The sequence below is a fragment of the Amblyomma americanum genome, chromosome 1, assembly GCF_052857255.1.
Source record: "Amblyomma americanum isolate KBUSLIRL-KWMA chromosome 1, ASM5285725v1, whole genome shotgun sequence".
NCBI classification, from domain to species: domain Eukaryota; kingdom Metazoa; phylum Arthropoda; class Arachnida; order Ixodida; family Ixodidae; genus Amblyomma; species Amblyomma americanum.
This window is the reverse complement of record NC_135497.1, coordinates 48526162-48539213: the sequence shown is the minus strand read 5'-3', so window position 1 is coordinate 48539213 and position 13052 is coordinate 48526162. Positions and strand designations below refer to the sequence as shown.

The window sequence follows — 13052 nt, the reverse complement described above, 5'->3', positions numbered from 1 at the left end:
GCGGCTCTCGAGGGAGCTTAGGCGGCCTCCGACACTTTGTAAAAATTTAGAAATGGTAGAACCTCTGTTGTCTCCTGGCGCGAATAAATTGTGAACTTCGACACTTCCAGACTATTCGTGTCCTACATTGATATTTAATTCAGGACCGGTCAACAACACCCAGCAGTGCAGAGCTGCTTCACGGAGATTTTTGGTTTACCTGCCTTGAAGGCGGCAAAATTAGACTGTTGTCTACGTGCGGGTTACGACGCTCATAGTGATTCAGCACGATCCCGACGTTGCATTGCAGATTAAATGCGCTTTTAAAAAAAAATGAGATTTGAAACTTACCGTGGTTTCGCAATAAGCCATCGCAGCGTTTCTATTTCCTAATTTAACCTTTACAGAGTTTCGCTCAGTGTAGAAAGAAAGCAACCAAGAAAAGGAGCTAGGAAGAATATGAAGCTTCGGCTGTTGAATCCGGCAGACATCAATTAATGCGCTCAATTTCAACACAGACGGTGGAGATAACAATTCTCTATATTTATTTGAAAGTAAGGATTGTAGACAACTATAGTGAGTTGTAAACTCTACAGCGTATAGTGTTCAGAACTGTGAAGATGTCTTCCCTCAGCATTCAGTGCATTTGTGCAACAATTTATTTTGCGTAAGTACAGTTTGCCCTATAGGCCTGGCGAGAAAGGAACAATCGATGCCCGCAGCTCGAACGTGTCGATCATATTTTTAAGTAAGTAGTGTCTAGAAGGTGTCCTGATACACAGCGCCGTCATCTGAAAACGCAAAGGAAAGAAGGAACAGCATGAGAAACCGGTAAAATGAGAAAAGACTTAAACAATCAAGTAGCTAAACAAAAAAAATACACTTACTGCAAAATGCGAGCTAGTGGAGCCACACAGAAAAACTAAGCTTGCAAATGTGGCAGACGAAATCAGCATTGGCGGCATACAGCATTAGGCCATCTTAGTAATTATCATACTTTTCTTAAAGGAGATAGAGAAAGACATAAATGAGGTGGTCGAACTTGCAGCAGCAGAAATTGATTTGGCGATTGCAGTGCAGTCGATTTCACGTTACAGAGGCAATATGAGCTTTTCCACTGCTGCAAAGAACAAGCTGGGACCATCAGCGGCATTTTTCGCAGTCGTTTACGTCCCCACTGGTGCTGCAGCTGCACACATTATGGTCCCCTAGTAAAGCTCCTATGCACTCGGGGCTGTCGCCTTCGCTGTGGTTACAGGGCAATAACTGTAACCCTGTCATCTTGCGCAACACGCGTCCTGAGTCGAGCGGATCCTTAACAGCTTTTTGCTAGTGCTCATAATCCGGCGGATGAACTGCACGAATTCTCGAACACAATGATTCAGTACATTTCCTCGAACAGAAAAACAGGAGCAAGTGCCGAATGCCGCAAGATAGAGACAAACCAGAAAGCAACGAGCCTTTCACAGAAACGTTCATTTAGGGCGTCTAAACACGCAACATGCAGAGTCGAATCAAATATAAACAACATTTTGTCAATCAAACCTTGCCTTATTTTTTCGGCAATCATCATCATCATGGTCGTCGTCATCATCATAATTAGCCTGACAATGCCCACTGCAGGACAAAGGCCTCTTCCATGTCTCTCCAATTAACTCTGTCCTGTGCCAGCTGTGGCCCAACTTCCTAATCTCATCCCCCCATCTAACTTTCTGCCGCCCCTGCTACGCTTACCTTCTCTTGGAATCCAGTCTGTTGTCCTTAAAAACCAGCGGTTATCTTGCCTCCGCATTACATGCCCTGCCTAAGCCCATTTCTTCCTCTTGATTTCGACTGGGGTGTCATTAACCTGCAGCTGTTCCCTCACCCACTATTTCCTCTTCCTTTCTTTTAATGTTACACCTATCATTTTTCTTTGCATGGATCGCTGTGTTGTACTTAACTTAAGCTGAACCCTTTTCGTTAGCCTCCACGCTTCTGCCCTGTAGGGTGACTAAAGATAAGATACAGCTGTTGTACACTTTTCTATTGAGGTATATCGGTAACCTGCTATTCGTGATCTGATTCATAGCTCGCTGCGTTGTTCTTAAATAAACTGAATCCTTTTCGTTAGCCTCTACGTTTCTGCCCTGACGTAAGAACTGGTAAGATACAGCTGTTGTATACTTTTCTCTTGAAGGATATTGGTAACCTGCTTTTCATGATATGAGAGAACCTGCCAAATGCGCTCCACGCATTCTTATCCTTCTAGTTATTTCCCTCTCATGATTCAGATCAGCGGTCACTACCTGCCCTAAGTAGATGTATTCCTTTACCACTTCCAGCACCTTGCTGCCAAATGTGAACTGATGTTCTCTTGCAGTACTCTTGAACATTACTTTGGTTTTCTGCATGTATATTTTTAGACCCACCGTTCAACTCTGATTGCCTAAGTCACTGATCATGCCTTGCAGTTCATCACCCGAGTGACTTACTAAGCCATTGTCATCAGCGAATCGATTATTATTTAGGCATTCTCTATTAACTCTTATCCCTAACTGCCTTTGAGCACTGGTTAACGCTCGTGAATGCGTGCCTCGTTTTCCTGCACTCAATATCTTCGCAGTGGTGTCATTCATTTATTTAAAAAGCACTGCCTACCGGGAACATATTGACACCGAAACCTGCGTCAAAGCTCGGTTCATTCACTCATTTCTCAGTGATCGTAAATTTCGAGTGCGGTTAGGCAGTACAATGAGCTCCGAAAGGCCGGTATCGCGAGGGGTACCTCAGGATAGTGTCCTGTCCCCAACGCTCTTTAATGTTGTCATGACTGGTCTTCCCGCAAAAGTGCAAAAACATTGTAGGCATGTCCATATGTCGATATATGCAGACGACATTTGTCTTTGGTTAACCGGATATCAACACAAACGCTTAGCTCTATTAGCGCGACAGGCCATGCTTTCAGTTAAAAGTTACCTTCAAGGTGTTGGGTTAACTCTCTCGGTGGAAAAATCTGGCTTCGTCCTGTTTCCAGGTAGGGGACGACGGTATGCGCGGCTGAGCATAGACCTTGATCAGTCTTGCCTTCGTCAGGTTAACCACATACGTTTTTTGGGCGTCACTATTGACTCACGTCTACAGTGGCGACGAGCTGTGGACTCGATTGTGGCTTCACTATCTTCGCGTCTCAATTTGCTTCGGAGAGTTGCTAGTGAGCACTGGGGAAACCATCCTGCTTCAATGATGAGGCTTGACGATGCCCTGGTGACAAGTCGCATAATGTACCAGCTCCCTTTAATTTCCCCCTCGGTATCGCAGCTGGAACGCCTTGAGGTTTTGCACAGAATGGGACTAAGGAGGGCTCTCGGCGTTCCGCAGGCTGCTCCAAACAATGCAGTACTGTATGAGTCTCAATCGAAACCTCTTCGGCTAGCCGCTTCACAAAGACTTTTGCTGCAAATTGGCCGCCTCAGAGAGACTGTTGCCGGGAGAGCGCTTCTACAGCGCCTTCGAAAGAGATCTGAGTCCCGGGCGTACTTGGCTTTAAATACTCTTCGTTCTCTGGGTCTCGACCTTCGAGATCGACCTAAGACGTTGAAGCCACCTTGGTCCTTTCCGAGCCTCGATTGTTCCTTGACAATTCCCCACGTTCGCGCTAAGCGGAATTCTCCTTTAGCGGCAATGCGTTCACTCGTACTGGAACATCTTGAGACCAAATATGCCAGTCATCTTCAAATTTTTACAGACGGCTCTGTGGACAAGGTCAGAGGATCTAGTGCAGCTGCTTTTCATATTCCGTTTTTGAAGTATGATTGGTCTGTTCGTTTTACTAAAGTCGTGTCATCCACAATGGCCGAAAGCGTTGCCATTGAGGCAGCTCTAAAGAAGCTACGGTGTTGTACGCCTCAACCTACTGTCATAATTGCGGATTCAAAATCTGCCCTTCAAAGGTTAGAGTACGGGTTCCCCATTGATGCGTTGAGTCTTAGATCCCTACGTTTGGTGCAGAATCTACATAGCAAAGGCTTCTCTATACGCTTTCAATGGGTGCCCTCGCACATAGGTGTCTTAGGCAACGAGAAAGCAGACAACCTCGCCCATACAGCTCTCTCCAGGATTCCAGTACATGGAGTCCCTCATGAAGTCAAGCAAATGTTCAGAGATGTGGTGTTGTGCCACTTCAGTTCTTTGTGGAGCTCTCCTCATCAGCCATGTGTGACCAACGGTTTCAAAAGGTACCAAGCCACTTTGCTGCACCGCGTTCGCACGGATTCTGCTCGTACGCCGGCGTGGATGTATAAGACTGGCCTAGCGTTGTCACCATTGTGTTCAACGTGTGGTGTGTGTGGTGACAGAACATTACCTCTTGTGCTGTACTTTGTACAACGCGGAACGGGCTGTGTTATTCGGATCCCTCAAGAAGGCAGGAGTTCCTCACAGTTCTCTTCAGGACATTGTTTTCCCGCGCGGGAGCCAGTCGAGTAGAAGGGATGCTTCTCGCCTTCTTCTACTTTACCTGCAGGACACGGATTTGGCCTCCACATGGTGACCTCGGGAGTGTCTATTTGGGTTTTTGCGGACAGCGTTTCTGTGATTTCTATTTAAGTGTCGCTACGGTGGAGCCATTGCCGGCAGCAACTGCAAGGCTAATCCCACCGGTAGTTTACAACCACTCAACTCAACACAACTCAACCATGAGTAAATCAATACATGGTAAATGTTGGCATGTCGCGAATCCTGACACCCGGCATATAATGGGTTAATGGCAATGGTAATTTTTCGGAGGGCTTGTAGAATTATGTAGGACATTTTAGTTTGAGTTTTATAGCATTTCTGGTTCCCTGATTATTAATTGCGGTTCTGAGGCAAACAAGTATTATTCATATGAGTAAGAAACCAGTGCAAAAACGCTGACCGGCGTGGTTCGGAGTTCACGTCTGATGAAAAGCTGGCTGATGCGTTTGCATCTCGTGCAGCTCCCAGCAGCAGCCTTTCTCAAGGGCTCCCTTCGGATGAACCGCGTTATTACGGCAGTCCCTGAGTTCGTAGCCGATAGAATAAAACCTCGCCTGGCGCCAGCGCCTACCACATTGTACCCTAGGCTAGTTTCCGAGTCGTTGTGGACTACAAGAAACCCGAAGCGCCTTTTGGTGCTGGTACTGCCCATTGAGTTTTATGTATAACGTCATTGTAATTTTTGAAGCGATTTGCCATGGTTTGGTAAATGAGGTTCTATACGACGCATTGGTTGCTCACCTGCCTGGGACGTATTCACATTTTCCCGCAATTAGTATTTGGGCAAGAATTGAACACCTCTCTTTTTGAGCTCGAAAAATATCCCCGAATTTTACTCCCAAATTCCCGAAAAAATAAACGGGAAAACCAAGGGGACTGAATACTCGCTGCTATACAGGCTTGAGTGCAAGCACTTCAGCTCAACGGCTAGCTTTTCTTTTATTTTTCGTTGTTCACAGTACGGTACTGCTGTTTTTTTGGAATATGACGCGGAAAGTAGTTTCATTTCATTTTGTTTATATTTATACCATACAATTTACCAAACAAAGTTTGGTGAAGAATCTCTGGGACACTCACCATTCAAGTCTGCCTTGGCCACCTCCTCTGCTAGCCAAGTGGCGGCTGGCTGCCTGCGAGACGCGCATCACGAAAGCACATGAACCTCATTTTTGCGCACGAAGCCTCCCGAGATCTGTTGCCTTTCACACGTTTCACCTTGGCACCTTCGTGCGCAGGCGACAGGTAAAGAGAGATACACAAACACGTCACCTGATGTCGTACTTCAAATTTCATCGCTAATTTTGTGTATGAGGTGCGCCACGTCGGCGAATTATCCTGTGTAGCACTTTTTTACTGTGTCGTTGGGCACAAGTTAAAGGTTAAAGGGGTGCAGACACAAAGTTTTAAGGTGTCCGTTTTTTCGAACCGAAAGAGGTCTAGGGGTCTAGTGATCATGAGTATGAGCACAGAACATCATTCCGAAGCGTGAACAATGATTTACACACTGTTTTATACCGGAAGTTATGGTCTCGGTCGGTGCCAGTGCTCACGGTGGAGCGGCTAACCTGGACTACCACATTTGTGATGACGTTGCCTTTGCCGGCAAGCACTGGCTGTTCCTGTGAACCAATGTGCTCGGTGACGTCACAATAATTGGGGCAAGTGCACCTTGGCGTCACAAGATGGGCTGGAAATGCCAAGCGGCTCCTCGGACAACATTCAAAATCCCATTAATTTTTTTGTATGTGCGACTCAATGCCTTCGAGTGAAACTTGCTAGAAGGCATCTCGTTACGTCCATGAAGCAAATACACCGTTTGCTTGCGTTCGAAAGTTTGTGTCTGCGTTCCTTTAAAAGGCAGAGATTTGGTGCTAAAGTGTAGCTTTGTGGCACTGTGCGAGTAGGGATTCTGAATTTTCAAAATGCGTTCTCAGCATTTCCTAGTGTGAACACAGCAGTTGACATTCTCATTATTTGAGAACATGGATTACATTTCAGGCTGGTGTGGTTTGAATGTTTTGCATACCTGCCATTTAAATAAATGCTGTGCTTAGAAGTGACTGTTGTACAATAATTTTAATTTCTTTAAAGAATATAAGGTGGTTATTCAAAAAAAAATATTTTAATGTTACACAATAAACGCCGGAAACTCGAGCGTCGCTTACGCAGCAGGTTGGTAGGACACGTCAGATGAGCCGGAGCTTAATCTCTTGCCGAATCCTCTGGCCGTAGATAAGCTGATCCTTCGGATGTCCCTTTTACTCCTGGACAAAATAAGAAGAGCGAATCCCTCTAAACATCTTGTTGCCTCACATCAAGCGCGCCTAATTACAGCGTGCATGTAAATTCAAAGAATGCCTTATTAGTACGCCCGCATCCTGTCATGTTTCGGCAAGGAGCCCCATACTACCATCTGAAGACACGCAGACAAGCGCAGCGGTATCTCGTGAAGTGCGAGCCAGTGGGAAAGCAAATGCTCGAGACAGGTAGCAAATCTGTCCTGAAATTGATAAGTTTGCATGGCAGCACTAAACATTTCTTTATTGCTTGCCAAGAAATCGACCGACCTCAAGAAGAGACAATCATCGACTGCCATTTTGGGAACAAGGAAGGCAGTAAGGAAGTTCGAGATACTTCAAGGACCTCTTCCTTTTGATAGTAATAAAACAGGGAAATAATCACGAATGAGTACTAAGCTTCTCTCTGGAACGCTCCGAGGCTGCAATAAATAGTAGGAGGCAAACGATAACTGTAAGGAATGTTTGTGAACAAGGGGTTGTTTGTGAATTCCTGGTATGTCCTTTTAACTGCTGTTGTCTACACGCTACTGAGAAAATCAGTTTCTTGGGAGTGCAACTTTTCTACGCACCGGAAATCGTGTGCCGTCTGGCAAGGACGTTCATAAGTAATTCTGTCCGGCTGCCGAACCACAGGGTGGGATGGTGAACGTTCCCGCCTTCCAGGTTCGATGCTTTCGTCGAATTTTCGGTTAACCTGAGTCCCAATTCTAAAACACGCACGGAGTTAGACGAGAAGTTGCAGTAATGATTAATATGGTAAGAGACGACAGGATCCGATGCAACCTCTCATTGTGCCCTTATTTTTTCTTTGTTTCTTACTGTGGAGAAATGCTACTTTTTGGGGCAACACTGAATATTAGCGAACCGGCCTGCTCATTAGAGTTTCAAGGCTAGAACTCGCGTGCTGTCCTTATAATTTGTGTTGTGGTTTTCTAGCTCCGTTTTCAATATTTCTGATAAATCTACAAAAAGTAAGTGCTCGTAGAACCATTACAGAAACCCAGGCGGTCGAAATTGAACCGGAGCCCTCCACCACGGGTGTATGCGTCTCTTGTTTCTTCACTTCCTCCTTTCTTCACGGCGTGGTTATTATGTCCACCTAGAAATGATAAAATCTTTTTCTTTCCCAAAAACTGATTATTATTCTCATTTCATAACACCATGAATTAAAATGGTGCCTGTTTGAACTGAAATCAAGGAAACGCTTTTGCGGCAGAGGCATTTGGCTCGTAGAGGTACGGACAAACAGCTATTTCGGCAAAGCGACGTATGTTCCTGCGTAAATAGCATATAATTAAATTTCTTATTTCTGCGTGATATTAAGCACGAGTAATGTCGTTCTGAGCATAAAGTTTTTATAATATCATTTCAGTTTTTTCATAATAGTCATTTCAGAAAAAAAGAAAGAAAGGAAGCAAGAAAGAAAGAAGGAAAGAAAGAAAAAAAAGGCAGACTCAAGCAGCACAGGCCATTGGACCAATATTGCAACAGGATGGTCCCACCCTGGTTATTTGTAGGGACAGCTTTGCCAATACAGTTCTAATGTTGGGCCAATTACTTGTGTTGCTTGGGGAAATACCAAAAGAAATAAAGAAAGAGAGAGAGAGAGAGAGAGAAAGAAAGCTGGAGCGTATATTAGGATCCCTTTGTGACAAGGACTCAAGGCAAGAACAAAGACTCAATGTGACAAGGACAAGCTACGACGTAAGTTTAGTCAGGGTCCCAAACTCCTGATGTGTATTAGATTTTCGACAGCCCTCGTTAGATGCACTGGTGATTACTGCAGGTTTCGCCTTATCTGGCAATAAACGTTTCACGCCGCGCGTGAGTCGAGATGAGTTAAGAACTCGGCACAGCGGTTTGCTTTCAACACCCCGTTAAACTTTCTATTTTCTAAGAACCACCGAAACTAAATAAAGTCTAGGAAGCGCCGATTTTCTTTTCCGTTCTTTACCTTGTTGCCTCCTGAACATATTATCAGAAAGTATTTTAAGAGGTGCCGAGAAATTTTTCCCGCCTGTTGAAAATGAAACCACACGCATATTAAAAGGCCGAGAGTAATGTGTCAGCGGCACTGAGACCATGCTCTACACAGTAACGTTATCTGGTTGGCACCGCATTTCGTCCTAGCAAAATTAAAGAGGACATCCGCCCTGCAGAGTCCTGACACTATCTGGAACCCAGATAAACAACCTCTGATATAGCACCAGATTCGGGACCTTGAATATTCACAGCTGCGTGTAAAGCGTGCACTGTTGCAGTAAATGTAGCTTTGCGGGTAAGCTAGATATCAAGAAGGCGAAAATTTGCGCAAAACTGGTGCTCACTCTGTTACTCGAGTAGACTGTCGGGAGAAAAACACCGGTTTATATTTCTTGTACATATCAAGCTTTAAGGGTCCCACACTGCCACGCTGACCACATTATTCGTTCTTACTTGTAATCCATTGGATCGAAGTCGTCGTTGTCTAGCAAAGACGTAGTGTCAGGGTCAGCGCGCTTTCCCAATCCCCTCGCCGTCGAGATCTTCATGTTACGAAAACCTTTCTTGATTCTGTGGGCAACAAGTTGTGGGTGAGCAGCAATATGGGGTCAGAAGTAGCCGAAAAAAAAGGAATATTAATTCTGTGTTCGCATGCGCCACTGTAACATTTTCCTTGAAGAGCATTCTTAATCCGGGTCGCAAAATAAGCGAGTTGGTTATAATCCTGGCGAAGTAGCACCAGAAGCACGACGACAACAAAAGGCGGATTCGTTTTATATGGTAAGAGAGTGACGTCCACAAAGACGCTTGATAGATTTTATTTGAGAAAATAAGGACCAGATTTTGCGACGAAACCAATCAAGTCGCAAGTGCTGTATAACGCTGACACTTTGCTCGATTGACGTGTACTCTGTGCACAAAACAGTTTGAAAAGTTTGCTATCCCAACCGTCGTTGCCTAGTCTTGAAACTAGCGAAAAGAGTTGATGTCAAAAAATGTCTGCAACGAATTGAAACTGAATTTTTATACAGTCGAACTCTGCTCAATCGATCTCGAAGGGGACCGCAATATCTTTCGATGTATTAATACTTCGATATTTAAAAGGTGGCAATAGATAAGCTGATCTGCAGACTAGAAGCAAGAGTACATTGCACCAACGCTAGTAAAGCGCTCCTTGCAGTGACGCGCTGCCCGCCGTTGTACTGGCAGCGCACCTGCATAACCTGCTTCGCATCTAAGCCGCAGAGGACAGTTGTTTGGAATTGCGTATAAGATGTCTAATCATGCCACCAGTACACTGTATATAGAATAATCGTTCGTTAAAATTAAGGTGCAGTTGATTCCGCAACGCCTTCGTTAGCGATGACAGGGAAGCACGCAAGGCGAGTGGCGCTGCTAGGCATTAGGCATTAAGCATCACCGCATGGACGTGATCAGGCGTTGAAAAGGAGTACTAGAGGCCGAAAGCCACCCTCTACCCCTCCGCCTTCATTTCACCTTGACACTTTCACAGCAGTAGGCAGGTGCCCAAGGACCCGCAGCCGACTCGTTCCCACGCGCGGAAAAAAAAAGTGATCGAAGAGGATCTTTAGGAGAAGCGCCACGTGCAGGGGCGCGGTTCGCCGTTCAATATAATGAGTGACCGAAGAAATTAGAGGTAAATATGATGCGCGACTTTCCTATACCTTTACACACGATTTTCAAGCGAATAATTTGTCTGTTCGGTACAGCGAATAATACTAAATATCTGTATTGGATATATCCGGGCTCGACTGAACATTTTTTCCTGCATTCTGTTCTCTGAAAGAGTGCGTTCGAACCGAACCGAATGCGGTCCGACGCGGCCAAAGTGAAATGCTGTTGAATTGATTGACTGAGCTTGAGGAAAGAAAACTAGCTTAGAGTAAACGGCTACTTTACCCTGCCTTTCAAGCTTGTCAGTTTTCATACCTAAGAATGATTTCACCTCGGTAATCGATTTGTCGATCACTCTATTCGAACTGCTAGTGAGTTATGTCCCTTGCTATGTCCCCTGTTATGAATTATGTCCCCTGAGACATTTTTTTCTCGCGTGTGCGCCGCGAAAATATAGCGCTAGGTTTGAGTCGGAGGCCGCTGGGACCGACACTCATATGAGACTCCGGTGCCCCGAGTAGTGTCCTTCAATGCTTTTCCGCTGCCTTAACGCAACACGCAGCGGCAGGCTTCGGCAGGCATCGCAACAGCCATGGACGGGTTGCGGCTGCAGAAATTCAATCAGTACGAAAGAAGGCCTGACAAAAATGACCGCTCTGGAAGCACAATGGCTGGCTAATGGAATCTGGTCGAGTGCTAAAAGACATGTAGGCGAGCGAGCTTGTCTGTCTGCAGGGCGCTCCAATCTCGACGTCCGTGACTCGAGCTTCTGCTCATTTCGCCTCACAGGACCCGAGGCGACAGCGGCCGAACTAAAGGCGAGTCTTACAGGGGCTGCTGCGCAGCGGGCAGCCGGTGCAGGGCCACGTGGTGTCCGAGCAGGGCGGCTATAGCGGGCAGCGCGCCGCGCTTGCCGAAGCCCCGCGCCGTCGAGAGGCGCAGCTGCTGGAATCCGCGGTGCTGGCGCTCGGCCCCCGCAGGCCCCACTCCGATGGGCGCGGCACCGTCGTCAGTGCCGCTGGCCTGGCCGCAGCCCACCACCACCGCGCTGGCCAGCAGCAACAGGCCGGCTCGTCCCAGGGCCGCCATGGTCGCTCGTGTGCGCTCTGCGACAAAGGAAGCAAGCCCTGTAAGGCACTATGTGCGCGTGTGCTCTTTTCTACTTGCTGAACTGATTAGTCGTGGTGCAAAGGATTTAGTGCATTCAACATGGTGGCGGTAACAGTAGCCGAGCCGACTACTGGCTATACGACGAATCTCCCTATTTTACAACAAACATTACCTCCTCAGGCTTGATATTTTCCTCGGGCAATATATGTGCCTCCAAAACCTGTGTGAAATTATTATATTACACTGCATAAGCTTACACGCAAAATACTTTAAATTAGTTTGGTCCACTTATCACTACAGGTTATCACGCAGGAGACCTTCGTTACAAGGAAACTGATGCGACGGTAAAAATCTTCTATAAATGACATCTTTATATAAGTTAAAATTTTTCTGGAAGGGCGACAAATTTGAATAAAGTGGTGCGTATGTTGGAGACGACGATTTCGTGATGAAGGAAGATAACACTCCTCATACGGCTGTGATAATATCCTGAAATCACTTCGCAGGAGTGGTTCGTACGACTTTTTGACAACTTTTTTTTTTCTTTTTTGACCTCTCAACGTGAGGTGACGTTATTAAAACTTTTGTAGTTCCTTCTTTTTTTCGCAACGAATTGCCTTTGAAACAAAGCTGGCGCATAACACTGCTCGATAGCTAGCAGCCGGACGTCTCGGGTGGTAAGTACCGACGACAGAGAATGGAACGGCAAAAAGGAACAGTAAAAATGAAAGAATGGAACAGTAAAAAAATGGAACTGGAAATTGAAAAACTTACGACCCCAGGCAGAGCAGCGCATGCCTGCTCATGGTGGGGAAACAGGGAGCGGAGCGGCTCGGCATATTGAAAACTAAGCTTTATCCATGACAGAAGATAATCAAGGAGGGAGCGCTGATGGCTGGAATCAATTTTCCGGTAGCCAGTCTGCCAGTATATCGGACTAAATTGCTGACATAATAAGTCCCAACTTAAAAAATGAAGCAATAGAAAAACTCGCATGTTCAAGCAAGGATTTTAGGACCTAGCGAAATGCCCTAAAGTCAAATAGATCTTCGGGCTCGGTGAATATTTAGACCCCCAATCTCCAAAATTAGTACTCAGAAGAAGTGCACGTTTCGTCTGTAGCGTACCTGACTTAGCACTGTGCAGTGTTGAATCGTCAAAAGAAAAATACCACCCAGCTGCTTTTTGACCTGACCGGACATGCAGGGCTAGGTTCTATAGCTGTATAGATGAGGTGGCTGCTGTAGCACATTCCTTGTTGACTGCATTGCCGCAAATCGTCCCTGAGGTACATGACGTTGTTTGTGTGCCTCCGACTTACGAGGAGCTGAAGGCTGCCCCAAATACAATGAAAGGGGGTTCAGCACCTGGCCCGGATGGTCTGCCGATTTAATTTTACCTGGTGTTCTGGGAAATCTGGGCCCATTTTTAACATCTGTTTTGCGCCGGTGTTTCGATAGCTGTGATTTTTTCGGCAATTTCTGGAGCGGAAGAATTATTCTTCTAGCTAAACGCGATCCAGGGTCGCCTTGACTGGCTGCAAGTAAC

The 13052-nt window shown here is 46.0% G+C and overlaps 1 pseudogene; it reads right to left on the bottom strand.

Moving 5' to 3' along the window:
• Positions 1-632: 632 nt before the first annotated feature.
• Positions 633-11495, bottom strand: LOC144132656 (uncharacterized; annotated as a pseudogene).
• Between the last annotated feature and the right edge of the window lie 1557 nt (positions 11496-13052).